The following is a 20,440-nucleotide window of genomic DNA, read 5'->3' on the forward strand; positions in this document are numbered from 1 at the left end:
AGATTTGGGCCTGAGTGACTTGAAAAATGGTAGAGACATTATCAAATATATTACTATTTTTAAAATACATGTATAATTTACAACTCTCCTATTACCATCATGGAATCCAGTCTTCTTATAGAAAAGGCACATACATATATACACAGGGAGGTTAAATTAAGACAGAGATTTAAATTAATAGAAAAAAGGAAAGTGAGGGTGATATAATCCTCTGCCTGAGTACTAAATTTAGCTCTGAGCCTCCTTGCAGCTGAGGCAGGTGGCTTCACAGCTGTGACTCTCTATCACTCCTTCCAGAGACCATCACCTGCCTGGCAGTACATTCTGGAAGAAATCACACTGATCTTTACTGCGTAATGTCCAGGCATGCCTCGTTCTATTGCATTCCACTTTACTGCACTTCTCAGATACTGTGTTTTCTTACAGATACTGCATTTGAAGGTTTGTGGCAACCCTCCATCATGCAAGTCTATCGACGCCATTTTTCCAACAGCATTTGGTCACTTCATGTCTCTGGGTCACATTTTGGTAATTCTCCCAGTATTTCAAACTTTTTCATTATTATTGTATTTGTTATGGTGATCTGTGATCAGTGATCTTTGATGTTACTCTTGTAATTGTTTTGGGGTACCATGAACCATGTCCCTATAAAATGGCAAACTCAATCGATAAATGTTCTGTGTGTTCTGACTGCAGATGTGGTAGAAATAGCAAGAGAACCAGAACAAGAAGTAGAGCCTGAACATATGACTAACTTGCCGCAATCTCACGATAACACTTTAACGGATGAGGAGTGGCTTCTTATGGATGAGCAAGGAAAGTGGTCTCTTGAGATGGAATCTACTCCTGGTGAAGATGCTGTTAAGATTGTTGAAATGACAACAAAGGATTTAGAATACTACATGAACTTGGTTGACAAAGCAGCAGTAGGCTGTGAGGAGATCCCAATTTTGAAAGAAGTTCTTCTGTGGGTAAAATGCTATCAAACAGCATTGCAGGCTATAGAGAAATTACTCGTGTAAGAGTCAGTCAATGAAGCAAACTTCATATTGTCTTATTTTAAGGAATTGCCACAGCCATCCCAACCTTCAGCAACCACCACCCTGATGAGTCAGCAGCCATCAACCTGAGGGAAGACCCCCCACCGGTAAAAAGTTTATGACCTACTGAAAGCTCAAATGGTTAGTATTTTTTAGCAATAAAGTATTTTACATTAAGGCTAATACATTTTCTTAGACATGATGTTATTGCACATTTTTTACTTTTTTATGCAGTGGGAAACCAAAAATTTCATTCGACCCACTTTATTGTGATATTCACTTTATTGCAGTGGTCTGGAACTAAACCTGCAACATCTCTGGGATATGCCTGTAATAGATGGCGTCTCAGTACTGGTTCCTTAAAAGCTACAGAAAATGTTCTTTGTATGACTGATGCACAGATCAACACTTAAGAGAATCTGTGGGTGGGGTCTTAAGTCATAGTGCTGTGAAAGCTTTTCTAACTGAAATGAGGCTGATATGAATCAAGTAGGGGTAACAGTCTACTCAAGAATGGGACGGGGAGCCTGGCTGAGGTGGAGAGGGAAGTCATAGGGTATCCCTTCCTGCACCAGAGATAGTCAACCTGAGTTCTGGAGCAAAAAGGAAAATGCAAAGACCTGGTCCAAGAGTGAAGGAACAAGAGGACAAAGTCTAAGAGTGAAGCTAGTTGGCTGAGTTTCTTCAGGAACCTCTGGTCATTTCCCTGTCTTCTCTGGAATCTCACTGATAGAGAACAAATAGTCTATTACTTTGACAGGACCCTCACCAAGTTAACCCAAACTACCTTTCACTGCAACAGGAAATTATCACACGTACCCTCTTCCCAACCTGTTCCTTAACATGTGGGAGGTGAAGGAACGCCAAGGGTGTGAGCATGGAGGGCAGGCCTGGGCAGTTACATGCTCCCGGGGAGCATGACCCATGGGAAACCTTAGGATGAGGGTATTCTATAGTCACAATTTACCTCCCTTTCAATTGTTACCATTAAAATGTTTTTAAACATATCCCTTCAAATTTTTCAGAAAAACACAGCAAATCCTAGGCTGAAACAGAAAATGCTTGCCCTCAATCACCCTGTCCTTCCTGTTACAGCACTCATCACACTGTAATTGCTTATTTTCCTGTCTGCCTTTCTGGCTGAATGATAAATCAGTTTCGGAGGGCAAGACCTTGTAATCTCATTCCTCACTGTATCTCTGGCACCTATCATTTGTGTTCAATAAATACTTGTCAAATAATGTTGAATGAAAGCCTTCCCACATCTCTCTCCTTTAGCTACTTCTACTGTTCTTGATCCTGACCTGATTTCTTCCTAGGCAAACAGACTGTCCCTCATTCTGACATAAGAGGCTTGAAGCTGGATATTTGGGGTCAAAATTATTAATTGTCTAAATATTTTGTTTTATTAATTCTTAGTAGAGTTGTATTAATAATAAGGACATACATCAAATATTCTTTTCTCTCTAATCTTGATTTCCTACGTCTTTCAAAAGCCACAAAAATTCCTGTTTCATGGAAATCCCTACTGCCCTTTTGCCTACATCGTAAAGAAAATTAATGGCAACATGGAATTTACTGAATGTTTGCCATAGGCCAGCCTCTGTCCTCAACACTTAGTAAGTATGAAGTCATGTAAAACTTTCCCCAATTCTAGGAAGTTGGTATTTATTGCCTCCATTTACAAATAAGGAAAAAGAGACAGAGAATAATCTCAAGAGGTGCCCAAGGTCCAGGGCTATACATATACTTGCAAGTTGTATACCACCCAACTCCAGTGGGCTCCATTATACACCCTCCACTGCTGTATGGAGTGGCTCTGCCAAGGCCACAGAGCTACTAATCAGGGCAGCTAAGATTCTAACCCTCGCACTCTGGCTCCAGCCCCTACCCTTAACCATGACACTAATCTAGAGCTTTTTCCTTTCATGTAATTCCTGCCCCTACGGGGTTATGCTTAGAGTTGGCAATACCAACCACTCAAAGCTCACTATTGGTGAGTTCCTGATTCGATCAAGGTCAATTCTTTTATATTGTTTGGGGACGACTCGTTATCATGCATATTGGTTTTATACTCTAGTTAAATAGAACCTTCAAGTAGCTAGAGCTATGATGGGTAGGTCAGCAGTTAAAGGTGAGGAAAATAGAGACTATTTTTTTTTTTTTACCTAAATCAGAACTCTATGGAGTAAAATAGTTCCTTTCCTCATACACTTATAAAACAATTTTTTTCTTAATGCTAGCAGGATGCCTGAGGTCTCCAGTATGTTCTTAATGCCAACGTAGCAGAGAATGAAAATAAGATAAGCAGAGTTAGATTGCTGCACGCCAGAGTTTCTAAATGCAGAGTTCTTATCCTAGCAGCCGCAGCAGCACCTGGAGCTTATCAGAGATGCAAAATCTTGGGATGCCTGGGTGGCTCCGTCCGTTACGTGTCTGACTCTTGATCTCAGCTCAGGTCTTGACCTAAGGGTCATGAGTTCAAGTCCCATACTGGGCCCCAAGCTGGGCACAGAGCCTACTTAAAAAAAAAATGCAAAATCTCAAGCCCCACCCCAGTCGCACGGGATCCAAATCTGTATTTTAACAAGATCTCCAAGTGATCCACTTATAAACCAGGTTTGAGAAGGATTACTCTTGTGTCTTGTTTGCTGTGCTGTGATATGATGCCTTGCCCTTTGCCTCTTAGATCCTCCATGTCCCCAAACCTGCAATACTACCCTACTAACTGCAAGAGACTTGTGTTCGCATAACTTCGTGGGATTGCAGAGAAGCAGACTGTTCCATATTTGTGTTGATATGGGGCAGAAAGAAGAGACCAGCTGCAGAAGGCAAGACACAGAGATCAAGAGCTTGGTGCAAGCAGGAACTCAAAGCAAGAGATGAGGAGGAGGGCCCCAAATCTCTAGGAAAGTGGGAAGGGATGGGGCTGCTGGTCCATGTGTGGAATAGGGATACTGGCCATTACCACGTGAAAGCAAAAATGACTGCCCCATGCCATTCATGTTAAAGGAAGAAAGCCCTACAAAGTAGGAGAGGAGGGCTGGGCACAGATATCTATAAATTTATATTCAATTCTATGTACATTCTCTGTGTCAAATTTGGTTACTTCCTGATTCTAGGGAAATGTATATGTATTTCTAGAAATAAACCTTTATCTGAGATTCCTGGTTTCAGCTAGTCTGTATTTATAACTAAAATCTCCACGTCATTTATTGAAATAGGCCTTGGGACAGAGGTCATTCTCTGTGGTTGTGAGAAAAGAGATACTCTCACTTAAAGAGGGCATTTTTGTCTGCCTAACGGGCTGGTTGAATGGATGCAACATGCACTGCAAGCTCATTTATCAAATAAGATAAATCTGCGAGAGCACTCTGTAAACTGTAAAACGCTACAGAGGCAGAAAATTGTTACTGCTCCTGCTGCTATTAATTAATTAGGACGGTGACTGGTGATTATGAATTCATTTGATCAATACAATTAGCTAATTTAGAAGACTCAGAGTACAAAGTGAACTGATGTATTAATAATAAAGTGAACATGAAAGTGATATAGGAGTGAATGAGGTATATGTCCCATAGGCACACACCACAAATGCGTGTGACCAGCACTGCTTTGTCTCTTCTCTAACACAATTATAACATTTATACACACGGACACAGGTGTGTGTCGGGTATACATATGGCAGCCCCAGGAATGATGAAGATCATAAGAAATAATAAAAGTTAGGTAAAGCTCTGGTCAATGAATGTCATAAGCACCTAACAGGAGGTCAAATAAACCACTCTGAAATAAGAACCCCTCTCACACTTTTCTACGCATTGGAGAGTATCATCTGGAGGCAAAGAGATCTCAGAACCTCCTGTTTTACAGAGCCCTCTGCAGACTCTCTTTCCACCCCCTGCATTTTACCTTGCGCGTTTTGTTGCCAATCTCCTCTCTTTGAACCCCTCTGGTCTGCTATGCACTTGTAGGACAAATCGGAAGTTCCATTTTCTCTGCCTCTTTCTCTTCCCAGGCTTTTTCTTTCCTGTGGGGATAATCTATGTCGATCAAATCTTTACACAACTCCTTTCACAAAATCTTTTCCGAACAATGTCACAATGCTGTTTTGCTGGAATTTGTAGTTTTTCGTCCTCATTTTGAGAACATCATACACAAAAAGATCTTTGAGGCTGTGTTTACTTGAACATTCCAAAGAGTTTGAAATGAAAACTTATTTTCCCACCTCTTAGCTGAAGCTTTAAAAACCTGGAATTATCCCTGACTCATGCCTCTCTCTCATTTCTGAGCCTGGGGAAGGTCTGAGATGATTTCTTTTACACCTGATTCTCCTTTTCAATTCACCATATAATGGATTTAAAAAAAAAAAAAAAAAAAACGACCACTACAGTAGTAATTTAATCAGTGGAAGCCTATAGCCCAAAATTATGAACAATGTAATATGATGCTATAAATGTTGGTTTGGATTTTGAATAATGTGAACGTTAGTATGAAGAAAGGAGTAAATGACCAGATCATCCGGCAGCACTGGTAAGAGCCACAATACCCTCTTAGCCTCATAGAAAGGGAGACTCCTCTGCCACAAATTAGCAATATCTCTCTGGCCAGCCATGCACACTGCTTTCTCTGCTGGGACTGATGATGACTGAAGACGTCACTCTTTCTGTTTGAGGAAGCATAATCCAGGGTCCTAGAGGATCTGCAGGATGCTGAGACCTTAATCTCTCTTAGCATGGACTGAATAGCACCAAGCTGCAGAGACTGCAAGATACACCTCCCACCCTCTGAGCAACCCTCCCACCCATGGGAGGAACTAACAAAACTCATAGTTTGTTTGTTTATATTAAGATTTTATTTACTTATTTGAGAGAGAGAGAACAAGTGAGGGGAGAGGCAGAGCGAGAGGGACAAGCAGACTCCCCACTGAGCAGGGAACCTGACTGGGACTCCATCCCAGGACTCCAGGATCAGGACCTAAGCCAAAGGCAGATGCTTAACTGACTGAGCCACCCAGGTGCCCCCAAAACCCATATTTTTAATGGGAACATCTGTGTATACAACGGCTCTTTGTCATAAGGCGCAGCCAAAAGGCAAAACAGCTGAAGTGATCGCCCCCGTCCACCATCAACACAATCCACACACCAATCCAAGTCCATCAGATTTTCCTTCCAATATTCATTCCATTACTTCCCCTTACTGGTATCCAGCCCAGGCCCTGGTTTTATTCATGCCAGTTGTCTAGCGCAAACGTATCTTACAGACTTGCCGTGTGACAGGCACTTCACATACATTTTTATTAATTCTCAACAGTAGCACTGCAACTCAATTGCAAAGCTTTTACAAATGAGAAATGGAGGAAAGCTATTATTTTTGTCTGGCTGACAGCCCTTGGCTTCCCCTCACCATTCTGTGGGGCATTGCCCCTTCCCCACCCAATTTCATGGTATGGATGACAGTGCCCTTCCCCCTCCTCCTAGGCACGTTGGGGTCAACCATGAAACCACACACTGCTGGCACAGGGATGGTCCAAGGCGGCCCTAACAGTGGTGACACCACCACCACAGCAGTTTCGTGCTGGCAACCATTCCCAATGTTGTAAACATTTGAAGGCATTTCATCCTCACAACAACCCTATGACATGGGTCCCAGTACTTTTCTCATTTATCAGATGAGGCGACGGAGGCACAGAGAGGTTGAGGAACCTGCCTAAGATCCTAAGCTAGGTCATAAATTCTTCTCTCAGAATTTAATCACTCTAGGCAAGAAAAGAGTCCTTTCTCTTTGTTAGAGAAACTGGGAAGAGAGAGTGAGCATGCAGTGACCAGTAGCCCCCTCCAGTACTGTGGTTGTGAGAAAAGTGAAAGCTACCCTGTACCCTGCCCTTCCCCACAGAGAGAAAGAGAAATCTCTAGCTCCATTTCCTGAGTGCCCCCCAGCTGCCTCAGTTTATGTTTTCCCCAGGCTTGGCTGTTCTGCAATCCCTCCGCTTTGGCAGTCAATCCAGTAATTGTCCAATAGATTTTGTTTTTAAGCCTAGACTGAATTGAGATTCAGTCACTTGCCAGCAAATGATTACTGACTAACACAAGAAGATGGAGGCTCAGAGAGGCTAGCTGGTACAGCACGGAGCACAGCTAGGCTTTTCTGATTCGAAAGCACCTGCCCATTCTACCTGACCATGTAGACCCTCAGCTGGCTGGCCCTCCACAGAATCACCACCATACAGTCAGCCTTTCTGGAACGTGGTTTTCATCACTCTTCAATTTCTCCAACAGTTTCCCACATTTCCAGACACATCAAATGCACACACCTCTGCCTCCTTTTCAACGCCTTCCAAATCAGGCCTCACTTAAATTCAAAAACTCTCCTGCTATCTCCCACCCAACAAGGATCTAGCCCAACCCATGCCATTCACATTGCTGTGATTCCTTCACTCAAGTCCTTTCAAATGACTAAAATCATACTTATTCATGACTCAATTCAAGTCTTGCCCCTTTCCAGAAATCCCAACTACTCTCATCATTAATAATTTCTTCAACTAAGAGTACTGAAACCATTTTGTTTGGAAACCAATTTAACAAGGCAAGAGGAACCAGTATATTTGTCTCCATATCTATAAATAGTTTTATTTCATTTGTTAGCTACTCCATGAAAATACTGCTAATTGGGAAGTGTAAGATAGGAGTTATTTTTTTTTTTAAAAAAAAGAACAATTGTAGAATAGATACCATTTTAAGTAATTATGAAGCTGATTTCCTTGATAGTTTTTTCTTTCAGTTAAATGGCTCATATTTTATCTTCTATTCAGTAACAAACACACCAGAATTCAGATAAAAATCCAACTATGAAAAAAACAGCACTATGATTTCTCCAAACATCTATTTCTTTTAGCTGAAATGTACTGCTGTTCCTACAAGGAAGGATTTCAAAGCCCTTCCTCAAAATGAGGTATGCTGCTCCGCCTGATGGTCTTCAGGGAAGCTGGGCTTTCATTCCTCACATCCCAAAGCAATTCATTGCTTAGCACACTCAGGAAACTGCAATCCAATTAGTGGCAAATCACAAAGCCCACCGATGCCAGGATGAACAATCATCATTGTCCCGAAAAATGCTATTTATATCTCCCTTCTTCTGAACCTCAGACTATGTAATTTTTTTTTCCAGTAAAAACTGTTTGAGCCCTTGATTTGGAACCATTTATATCAAACTGAGGATCTCCACTTTTCCTAGATAACACCCCTACAAGCCTTGTTTGACTTGATCTCTAGTTCTACAATGTCCAAAAGTGATTTCTAAAAGATAAATCAGTAAAACATTTAGAAGACGATATAGGAAATACTCTCATGCCTTCAGGATGAGAAAATGTAAAAAGTACTGATGTTAGATAGAAGCTAGCTGTGAGCAGTGGAAGGAACACCGGAGGCAGAGTCCCAAGTTCTCCAAGGGGAATGATAGAGACCTGAGCTGGAGGCAAGGCTGGTGATAAATAGAACCCCAGGGGCACAACATCCCCACCCTGTGGCTTCCAAGACCTTAGGGCTGACAGACCAAGAGCCATAGGAGCAGAGCATGCGCTCTCCCCTTCTACCTCTGCCCAGGTAACCCTTAGACTCATTATAATACATTTGCATTAGGGGGGCTTTACATCTCTCAATACATTTGAGAAAGGGGGCTTCATTGAGATGTACAGCGGCCGTGACAATTGCAATACAAACTTTGTCAATGGCTGACAATGGGTGGAAGCAGCCTCCATAAGAGACCACCCCACTGTACCTCCCAGCTCCTCCCAGCTCAGAAAGATGCAATAACATCCAATCCCAAAACAACCTAGGGGCTGGTTCCACCTGGCAAACCTGCTTGTTCTCCCACCTGGAGAGTGTACTTTTGCTTTAATAAACTGCTTTGTGCTTGCTACTTTCCTTCTGGCTGTCTTTATCTGATTGCAGATCCTCACTTAAATCTTTTCATGGGGAATCCAAGAACTGAGACCTCTATTCACACAAGGCAGACCCGCATACTGCTAACAGTAACAGTAAAAGAAAAAACTGACAAATTTGATTTGATTGAAATTAAAAATGTATGTTCATCAAAAGACACAGTTAAGACAGTAAAAAGTCAAGCCACAGACCGAGAGGAGATATGTGTACACATAAAACTACAAATCAGTAAGAAAAAACAATGCATTAAAAACAAAAAAAAATGAGCAGGAGCCCTGAACCAGTACTGCACAAAAGAGGAAATCCAAACAACAGACTTGTGAAAAGTGACAAATTTTATCAGTAATCCAGGAAACGCAAATAAAAAATGCAATGAGATAGCACTAATCACCTACCAAAACAGTTAAATTCAAGACTAAAAATAACATGTTTGTGTAATGAAAAGCCTCATACATTACTGGTGGAGGAATTAAATTATTATCACCACTTTGAGAAAATTTTTGGCATCATCTACGAAAGTTGGAATATTCATCCTATGGAATAGCAGTCCACCCCTAAATACATAACTCAAAAGAAATATGCATGCCAAAGTGTCCATGGAAGCATTCAAAATGACCAAAACTTGGCTATAACTCAAATTGCCAGTAAAATGGATAAATTATGATATATTCTGTAATAGAACACTGTACAGAAATGAAAATAAATACCTCCATCTAACAATTTAGAAGAACTTTAAAAATACAGTGTGGAACAAAGAAGCCAGAAAGAGAGAACTGTGTGATTGTGTTTACATAAAGTTCAAAACTCAGGCAAAACTAAACCATAAAGGGAAGGACAGTGGTCGCCTTTAGAGGAGAGGATTCACTGAGATGTACAGTTATGATCTGTGCATTTTTCAACATGTTATGTTAAACTTCAGTTAAAAATATATTAAAAATCCATGGCACTAGCAATTAGAAAATCATTGGATTTCTCAGAACATTTTCAAGAGAGTAATTTGGCTAAAAGGCAGGTTTCAAGTTTTTATATAAGGTGAAATTGAGAAGTAAAGGGAGGCAGTCGGTAGATCAACGTTGAAAAGAGGGAAGCAGCCAGCAAGGGCTCACGCAGACTCACACAGTGCATCCGCCTGTTCCCGGGCACATTAGCTTTGCTGATGACTCAGTCTTTACTTTTGCCTTCATGAGAATCTTCACAAAGTCGCTCTGATCCCTATGATTTAAATTAACCATAGTAACCATAAACTGAATAATGAACATTTATAACCCTATCTACAGATATGAGAAGCATTGTCAGTTTTGAGATGGAAATGGCCAATATTGAAGGAAAAATAACTTTGACTCTGAATTAATATGATATCTAACTTAAAAATTTGTTTCTAAAATAGTGAATACTGAAAAGCAACTTTTCATGATCACTAGTTTATCTTAACTTCCAATAGCAATATGTCTTCAGTATTCCTGTTCTGTTTTCCACATTCTGGGTAAGATGACTCAGCAACATTTGCTGTAATTAAAATCCTAATATAAATATAGGAAATACACTCCATTATAAAAGTTAATGCAGAGGCCAATGGAACAAAATAAATTTTCATTAAAAAAAGTAATTAATAAGAACTTTGCTGTCTGTGTTCCTAAGTCTGATTTCCCCATTAGAATTAGTTATTCAGTCTTCCATTTTGGAACTTGCTTACTTTCTTTTTATGTAACACAAAGAGCCATTATCATTTAATTAAAACTATACCATTAAATAGCTGACCTTTCACTTCACAAGACTTGGTGCTAAGTTTGATTCCAATTCCAAGTTTAAAGTGCACTTAGCTGAAGGCAGAGGTATGTCTGTGAGTCTCAGATTCAGGGGAACTGGCTTTAACGCAGCCCTTTGTGAATTAAGGTTTTCTGCCTAAGTCACGGACTCGGACTGTACATCTTTAGGTATTGCTGCAACTCTAAGTCACAGATTTGATTGAGAGTGTTAAATCTCATGGGCAGGCACAAAGCTATCCAAGAAATATTCTGAAATACTGATTAAATTTGCAATTCCAGCTCTTTCCCTGCCGCCAACGAGTTGCATGGAGGCAGAAGGTCGCGCGCAGTCAAGACTTCGGCTACACTGGTAATCCACCGCCAGGCGGAGGAAGGCATTGCTGCCGGAGGTGTAATGGACGTTAATACTGCTTTACAAGAGGTGCTGAAGATGGCCCTCATCCACGATGGCCTAGCACGTGGAATTCACGAAGCTGCCAAAGCCTTAGACAAGCGCCAAGCCCGTCTTTGTGTGCTTGCACCCAACTGTGATGAGCCTATGTATGTCAGGTTGGTGGAGGTGCTGAACACCAAATCAACCTAATCAAAGTTGATGACAAGAAACTAGGGGAATGGGTAGGCCTCTGTAAAATTGATGGAGAGGGAAGACCCGGTAAAGTGGTTGGTTGCAGTTGTGTGGTGGTTAGGGACTATGGCAAAGAGTCTCAGGTGAAGGATGTCATCGAGGAATACTTCAACTGCAAGAAATGAACAAATAAACTTGGTTCTTATTCCCAAAAAAAAAAAAAAAAAAAAATCGCAATTCCACAGAATCATAATTTCTGAAAGTATTCTCCAAATGAAAGTCAAAGTTAAATGCATTCTGAAAATTTGCCAAAAGTATAAGCTTAATAACTAACAAACATTTTTTTTTAATTTTATAAGATTAAGATTACTGGTCAGAGGACATGATCATTTTCCTAGCTATAAATATACAGTCAAGTTACCTTCCAAAAATATGAGTGGTAGGTTCTTTTCTGTGTTAGGTTCTTTTTTTATTTGGATTTTTGGCTCCTTTTGGTCTTTTAACTTACACTTAAATGTTAAGATGAAGCCATTGCCACAATACGTTAATGTATTCATCTCTCAAATACATGAAGCAAAATGTCTCCACAGCACCCTCCTAAGACTGCTACAGAGATCCTGAAACAGCCCTGATTCTGTGCCTTCTGAAACCTGGTGAGCAAATTCTTCTAACACATTCATGTTCTATTAGTCTGTTGCTTGCAATCAACAACTTCTACCTGATACATCTCCCCACGTGTAGAACACTTGCAGATAATTTACCTACCTTTCTATCTGGACCTTAAGCCACAAAACAGTAAAGGTGAATTAAGACAGACCCAAGACAGAGAAGGGTGAGCAAGTAAATATTTGGCAATGGGGTTCCATTTCTTTGAAGACTTGACTTAAGTAGGGATGAATGGACTTGCAGAGTAATATCCTCAAAGAAACTGTGGCGCGAGCCAAGCTACTCATGCTGTTTGACAAGGTCCAAGTATGGGGGACGATCCTGAAAACAGGAGACTCCACAGCTGGCTCCTGCTAGTCTCTTTCATTTTGTTTATGGCAATCTTTATAATTGTGGGAATATTTCTGGGGTTTCATGATAAAGTGACTACTCATCTTAGTTACGCCTATCTAAGCAATCATAATGAAACTAATTCTGAAGAATTAACGAAGAATTAGTTTTTATAGAACGAAATAACAAGATGGTCACACTCTGTCTAGCACCTTTCTCTTTGCGTACTGTTTTTTAGTTTTAACGAACGTCAATAAGCGGAAATCAATAAAGGTCATGTTAATCATTACAAAGGAAAAATGAAAGAAGGCTATGTCTGTAATCCAGAGAATGATCTAAGATTATCTCGATAAACTGTAAAAAAAAACATAATCACATGTTACGAAAGTATGGAAAAACAAAAATATCCTAACATATAAATAAAGTTCCTCCGAGGCTGTCAGGAGGAGATGCTTGCAACCTGATCCTGTGTCTGTGTCTCCTCATTCACCGACGCCGTCCTTTCCTACGAGAGACCCACCCCGGCTGGAGCTGGACTCCGGCACAACTGGCCTCTCTCATCCAGACATATAAAGGCTGAAAGGAGGTAAAATTTAAAAATAAAAATAAAAATTACTAAGGGTTTGGATTGTCTGAACATGAAAGAGATTGGGGCACTCATTGAGAATAAAGGTAGTATAAAGATGAAAAAATAAAGTAGTGTTTTATAGAGTAGGCACTAAAAGAATACAATCTGTCATCTTAAAAGGAGCAAAATTTCAGACTGATCAAGGCAAATAGTATAGTAGAAATTTTCATTAGAAAAATAATTCAATAAATTTTTCTGTTTTCTCAATAGTAATGACTTTTTGGTCTCTACTTAGGAATTATTTATCTTTATAGACTCAGAGTCATTACCATTTATTTGAAAATAAAAGTAGGCTTGACTATTGTTAAACAGAAACAACAGGCTCAAAATGGAATCACTTGCTAAGTGCCATCGACTTAATCCCTAACCTAACTGCAGTTTCAGCCTGTCCCAGGGGCGGAATCTGAAACCAACCAGTGTGGAATTTCCTGATCAGCACTTGGGAGACATCTGCAGAATTAGACCTCCTGCCCTTTCCCCTAAGGGAAGGTGAACTTGTCTGAAACAATCTTTTCTTTTCTTTTGCTAATAACTTCCTTGTCCCACCTCATTTCTGCCCATAAACACCTTCCATTTTGTAGACTCCTGGAAGCACACTTCTATTTGTTAGATGGGATGTTGCCCGAGTCAGGAATTGTTGAATAAAGCCAAATAGGTCTTAAACTTTGCTAGGTTGGTTTTTGTTCTTTAATGTGGATAATGTGAAAAAGAAAAAAAAATAGGTTAGAATATTTACAGAGGCTAAACCCACAAGGAATCCAGGGACTTGGGAGCATGTCACCTTACCCCAACTTCCTCTCTCCACACCAGCCCCTTGCTTAAATCTTTTCAGGGACCTCCCACTGCTCTTGTAATGATATCCTTATTTCCATGAGACCTCGATACGGTCTGGCCCCTGTCTGTCCAGGATCACATCACACCACACTCTGTCTGACCCTCTACACCCCAACCATGCTGCTTTCTTTCAGTTCCTCAATCATCCTGCTCCCTCTAAGCACAGTGCCTTTGTACATGCTCTCCTCCCACCCAAGGACCATCCTTCCTCTCCGCCCCCTCCCCCAAATTACTTCAGTATAGACACTGCTGCTCAGGGAAGACTTGCCTGCCCCAGCAACCAGATTGGATTCTTTAGTTCCTCACTCTCACGGAACTGTACTCACTCAGGCTGTAAGTGCACATTTATCTGTGTCATTATTTGATGTTAGTTCTTTTCTAGGAGACTGTAACCTCCATGAGAGCAGGGACTGCATCTGGTCTTACTTGCCCTTTCATCCCCTGCAACTAAAGCTTGCTATGCAATAATTACTTGACAAATTAAGGAGGAAGGAAAGAATTCCCTTCATACCAATATCAGAGGCAGAACCCTGGGCTGGTGACCGGAGCTGTGAGTTTATCTTACCTGCATATTTTTCCTGATACCCAGATATGGAGCTGAAAGAAATCTGTGCAGGGCAGCCTTCTACAGGTTTGCAGTTCTGCAAAGATCTACAGGACCTGATACTGGTGTAGATCGCATTGCACGCAGCTCTCTTTCCTCACAGGATTTAGACAGACCCAGAATGTTTGTCCTGGTCACATGTAGATGACCTCGAGTTACTGTTCCTCCACTCTCAGAGAAAGCATTGAGGGGCTGCCATGTACAAATAGGACATCTGTATCTTTGCATTTCTCCCTAGTGATACTGGAAGAAGGCAGGTAATGATAAAGTACTGTTTTGACATGTTTCTGTTTCTAATTCCATTAGGTTCCAGATCATACATCTAAAAATATGGGTGCAGAGCCTGGTTCCAAGCAGGCTACCAAGAACAAAGAACAATTTAAGGAGGAAGAAGTACCTTGTTTCTCATAGAAAGTGGGATGAGCAAATGGAAAGGAATGGACAATGGAATGAAAAAATACTTGTTTTAAAAACAATAATGCAGAGCTTCCAGGTTGGTAAACATGTGGGGATTTGGGAGAGTGGCACACCTGGGGAGGGCATGGAAGCTCCATGCACCCCCCACTCTCTTCCACAACCCTCCCCGCCCCCCACCCCTCTCTTCCACCTAGCTGTTCTTGAGTTATATCGTTTTATAATAAACTAATGATCTATCTTTTATGCTCTTGAATGCCTCACAATTGAAGAAGACTTAGTTTATTTTATACGTAACAGAACTGAGCCTTCTAGGATATTTCGATATCCCCAAGAAAATCTACATTCATCAGATTCCAAAAATTCAAGCTACACTGACTCAGTCTCAAGAAGACATCTTCTTCTGGGATATGACTGATAGTAAAAAAGCAGAGTTGCTGTTCCATTTTATATTACCACCAGCAAAGTATGGGTGGATCATTTCTCTGCATCGTTACTAACATTTGGCCATGATTTCTCATTGCCCACCTTCCCGTCCACACTCCTGCTCACTGCCATCCACCAGGGACATCACGCCTCTACCTCAGAAGAGTCCACAGTGCTTACATGATCTCCCTCTTCAGACCTGAAGTGAGACCCAGTAAGACCTAGGGGATATACGGGTCTCCAAGGCTCTGGAGGAGACCTGTCTTTCCTCCCACCTTCTAAAGCCTGGCAATCTCAAGGAGGCTCCTGATGTTGGTGTAACTGGCACTCCAGAGCATCCTCAGAGTTTCCATTCGTCTTCCAATGCCACCACAGCCACCTCATCAAGCACATCAGGTGCGGGGTCCAATAGCCAAGAAGAAGAACTAAAATAGCACTTCACAGTCTGGGCTAGACCCCAAGAATGTGCCCACAGATAAGAGAGTAGTAGATTCATTGGTCAACTTCATGCTGCTCAGGTATCGAATGAACGAACCAATGACAAAGGCAGATATGTTGAAGATTGTCATCAACGAGTATGAAGACCACCTCATTGAGATCGTCCTGAGAGCCTCTGAGTACATGGAGGTGATCTTTGGCCTTGATGTGAAGGAAGTAGATCCCACCAACCTCTGCTATGACCTCCTCATCAAATTGGGCCTCACATATGGTAGGCTGCATGTTGAAAATGGTGGGCCTGAGACCAGCATCCTGATACTTATCCTGGGTATGATCTTCGTGAAGGACAGCTGTGTCACTGAAGGGAAGTCTAGGAAGTTCTGAAATTGATGGGGATGTATTCTGAGAGGAAGCACTTTGTCTTTGGGGAGCCCAGGGTGCTCATCACCAAAGATTTCATGAAGGAAAAGTACCTGGAGTAACAGTAAGTGGTTCCATGATGATCCTACACAATTGGAATTTCTTTGAGGCCCAAGAGCCCACACTGAAACCAACAAGATGAAAATCCTAGAGTTTCTGGCCAGGGTTCATGGGACTAAGCCAAGTTCTTTCACACATCAGTCTGAGGAGACTCTGCAAGATGAAGAGAAAGTCCAAGCCACAATTTCAGCCGGGGCTGTGTCTACTTCCGAGGCCACTGCACATGCTAGTGCCAAGTCTACTCATCGTTCTTGCCCCTAGTGAAGCCGGAGGCTGATTCTTTGTTTTGTTTGAAAAGGTCAGTTAGTGATCATAGAATTTAGGTCTGAGGTAGGGCAGAAAGGAAAACAATGCATATTCCTCTATCTCCTACTTTAAATGTGTAAGTTGAAAAAAAATTTTTTTTTTTTTTGGAAAATGTATACTTTTTATTTTTTGATGTATTACTCAAATATTGTTTCTTTCATGTAGATTCAATTAGTTTCAAATTCTCCAAGCTTATGAATGATGTCAGTCACACATTTATTGCTATAAGGAGGCTTAATAGCAAGAGTTTTGTTTTGTAAAAGGAATTGTGAAACGATCCACCTTATTTTGTCATCCAGCATGAGAACATGGCATTGCTATAGGCATTTCCTTGGAAATGTGAAAGAAATCTGCTTTGGAACAGTAGGGATCAATAGAAAAAGAGAGAAGAAAATCTAAAAGATGCTGAAATCTTGGCATTCCTATCCTTCTTATTTCGTATTCCATAAAGTTAAAAGATACATACATGGATTTGCTTAGCTCTTTCAAGAATGTATGAGAAATAGATCTTAATAAACTAGAACTCACACTTACTAGAAAAGAAGCAACACAGAATTTTAATTTTCTCTTGTAAAAATCTTAACAAAACATTGGAAATACAGCCATGAAAAGATATCGGGTTAAAATAAACACAGCAAGTTTTCCTGGTTTAGTAAATCAAATAGCAGTTAACTTTCTTCTATGGTATGGCTATTTTGGTAGAATGCATTTAACAATACCAGATGGTACCATTTATGCCTACACCTTAGCAAGTATACCTAGCAATTTTCATACAGCATTCATTTTCAAAGAGCAAGGGGAAAATAAACTAGTAGCTAAAAGCAGAAGAGAAAGCTGTCGGATTCAATGAGAGTTTTGCATTTAAATAGTTGGTGTGAATCTTTGACTTTAAGTGCGTACTCAGGGAACATGAAAAGATTCCTATCTTAAGTAAAGATACCTTAGGTTGCCAAATATATTTTTTTTCCTCTTTAAAGCCCAGAAATGTTATGCAAAATTTTCATTTGAATTTCAGGCAAAATTTCAAAAGCTTTAAAAAACAATCACCAATCTATTCCTCCAATCTGCAGGGGAATAAAATGTAAAGACTTCTCTGAACTTTCAGGGCACCTGGGTGGCTCAGTCGGTTAGGCGTCTGCCTTCGGCTCAGGTCAGGATCCCAGGGTCCTGGGATTGAGCCCCGCATCGGGCTCCCTGCTTGGCGGAGAGTCTCCTTCTCCTTCTCCTCCCCGCTTGTGCTCTCTCTCTTGCTACCTCGGTCTTTTGCTCTCAAATAAATAAATCAATCAATAAATAAACAAATCAATCAATCTATCTTTTAAAAAAAGACTTTTCTTAACTTTCATCTCTATTATCAATAGTGACTGGATCCTGCAGGATTTGAATTGTTTTCATCCATACCTTGAAACGATGTTGCAAATGTATATAATCTGTATTTACTTTCTTCTCTCACTAGATCATGAGCCCTCTGAGGGCGGGGATTATCGCAGTCATGACTGCATTGGGCACTCAAGGCCCGGCATACAGAAGGTGGGCAACAGACTTGCTGGTTTCATCAATGCATACACAACTGTTCATGTTGAGAAAAATTATATTTATATAATATATATATATAATCTTATATATTATATAATTATTTTATATTGCATAAAATATATTTATATTCTAAAATCTCTTCCATATCTTCTAGAGCTGTATGTAAGTATTTAATATCTAGCATAGAGCATTCATTTGAATCAGACCAAGTGCCTAAAATGCACTTCATCCCCTGCAATTCTCAGTGCTTACTGAGATGTGCAGATGACTAGAAGTAGCCTTCTGTGGGAAGTGGGAGAGGGAGGAGAGACCCTGGACCGGAAAGGAGGACTGTCCACCTGGAGGAGGAGCTGATGGTTGTGATGGAAACATACATACATACCCCGCTGCTTTAAGTCTAGTAGGTCCACACCACTCAACTGAATATAGTTTCCATAGACAGAGGATACCTGATATAACCTGTCATTCAGTGTACCTTGTGAAAGAGTCCTTTGTTATTCTAAAATAATCTGGAACTAGGCAGACAGTGGATTATGAAACAAGATCCTGCCCTTGGGGGTTTATGTCCTAGATAATTGGTAGTTTGGGACAGAATTTAAGAAGCCCATCCTCCAAACCAGATGAAAAAAACAACAAAAATAGCAATGAGCACTCAGCACTGCCAATAGGAAAGGGTCCCAAACTCAGACCCTACATTTTGAGAAATATTATCTTAAACCAGAACCATTTGTAACGAAGTGAAAAAATGCCGGGAATCAACATGCTCTATAGCCTCTTGAGAAAACAGTACAGAAGAAAGAAACTGCTGAAGAAAGTAGACAAAATTCTGAGAAACAAATAAAACAAACTATTAACCCGACATTGAGGGACCAGGTGGTCAGTGTGGCAATCCGTGAGAAAAATAAAAACACCCTAAGACGAATCCTTCTTGCCTACCATCAGTGAATAGAGACTGAGCCCACGCTGAAAGAATCACAGAGAATCTGCTCTTTAAAAATGTCTACCAGCAGAAGAAAGGCAAAGAGGGTGTAAGGAAAAACGTTTTAAGGATAATGATCTTGACAACACATACAAACTTGACCAGATGGGAGAAAAATGAGAGTAAGGGAGAGCCTGAGGCCATGGCGCCTGTGCATCAGATCAGAAAGAGAGCCCTCCCAGGAAAAAATATAGCCCCCAAGTTGTACAGTGACCTCCGTGTGGGTTTGGAACATAACTTTAGGTTAAAAGAACAGACAGGATATAGCTGCCCAGGCCTGAGGCTCCTTCCCTCCCCAGGCCCTCAGACCTCGGTGTGGATGCTAACAGCTTGAAAAAAATTAATGAAGCCTATTTCACCAAAACAGTGAATTTTTTTTAGGTAGCTTAAATTCTCCTCATCTATTAGAGCATTTACTTGTCATAGAAATCCGCCATTTCGGGACTGTTGAAGTCTGTAACATCCACAAAATGCTTATTAGTTGGGCATATTTTACAAACCTATTAAAGAAAAAAGACATCTCAACTGTATTAATGGGAATTGGTAACACTTCATTAACGATGCCTAAATGCAATGATCATTTACTGAACAAAAGTGTGAGAAATTTTTCTCTCAAAAGTCATTACTGTTTTAAGTTATAAGTTTGTTTATGGTGACTAATTGTATACTTATTATCATACAAAGTCTATTTCTGCGATACAAAAAGCTGTTTTACAATTATAAGCAATCTAACAAATGAATATGAATAATTTGATGGTAATGTAAGCATCTAGTGATTAGTCTTTTAATCAGGCTCATTGCTTCATTGCGGTAAGAAACGTAATTGTTCAGAAATATAGAGAAGAAATTTTTTACACCCACAGTTACTAACTTTTTCAGACGGCAACAGGTTGAATTTTTCTACTTATAACTCAATAAAAGCAAAGTAAGCTGCTTTATTAATTGAAGCAAGAATTCCAGCAGCCAGGGGTTATGATTGGATAGTTTTAATAACTCTCCATTTGTCTGCATTGTCAAAGGGTATTCATTTAATTCTATTACTTTTGAGTGCATGAAACCTACACAAGGGAACATTTTCTCTTGTTTTTCCACATTTCTCTCTTCTAGTGATTGAGAACATTGTTGCTGGTATTCCATAACTCTCCATTCTGCCAATTATTAAATCTCAAAATTAAGGTCAAATCTGATGCTCCAAGTATTCATTAATTCAAGTTGGAATGTTTCAGGTTGGGGTGGCTTCTTATTCTTTATATTACTATTAGTGTGTGTGTGTGTGTGTGTGTGTGTGTGTGTGAGAGAGAGAGAGGAAAGAGTATCCTTTTATAACACATCTGAAAACTGGGGAGTTGCTTAGACTTTGAAGATAAATTTTAAATTCTATGAAGTCATGGAAAAGGTCAGTGTGTGTGTGTTAATATGGAAAGATCTTCTTTTTTTTAAAGATTTTATTTATTTATTTGACAGAGAGAGACACAGCAAGAAAGGGAA

The 20,440-nt window shown here is 40.3% G+C and overlaps 1 pseudogene; it reads left to right on the forward strand.

Annotated features, from left to right (window-relative positions):
- The first annotated feature begins 15,296 nt into the window (after positions 1–15,296).
- LOC116630625 lies at positions 15,297–16,392 on the forward strand (annotated as a pseudogene).
- Positions 16,393–20,440: the final 4,048 nt, after the last annotated feature.

The sequence above is a fragment of the Phoca vitulina genome, unplaced genomic scaffold (genome assembly GCF_004348235.1).
Source record: "Phoca vitulina isolate PV1807 unplaced genomic scaffold, GSC_HSeal_1.0 scaffold4, whole genome shotgun sequence".
Taxonomy (NCBI): domain Eukaryota; kingdom Metazoa; phylum Chordata; class Mammalia; order Carnivora; family Phocidae; genus Phoca; species Phoca vitulina.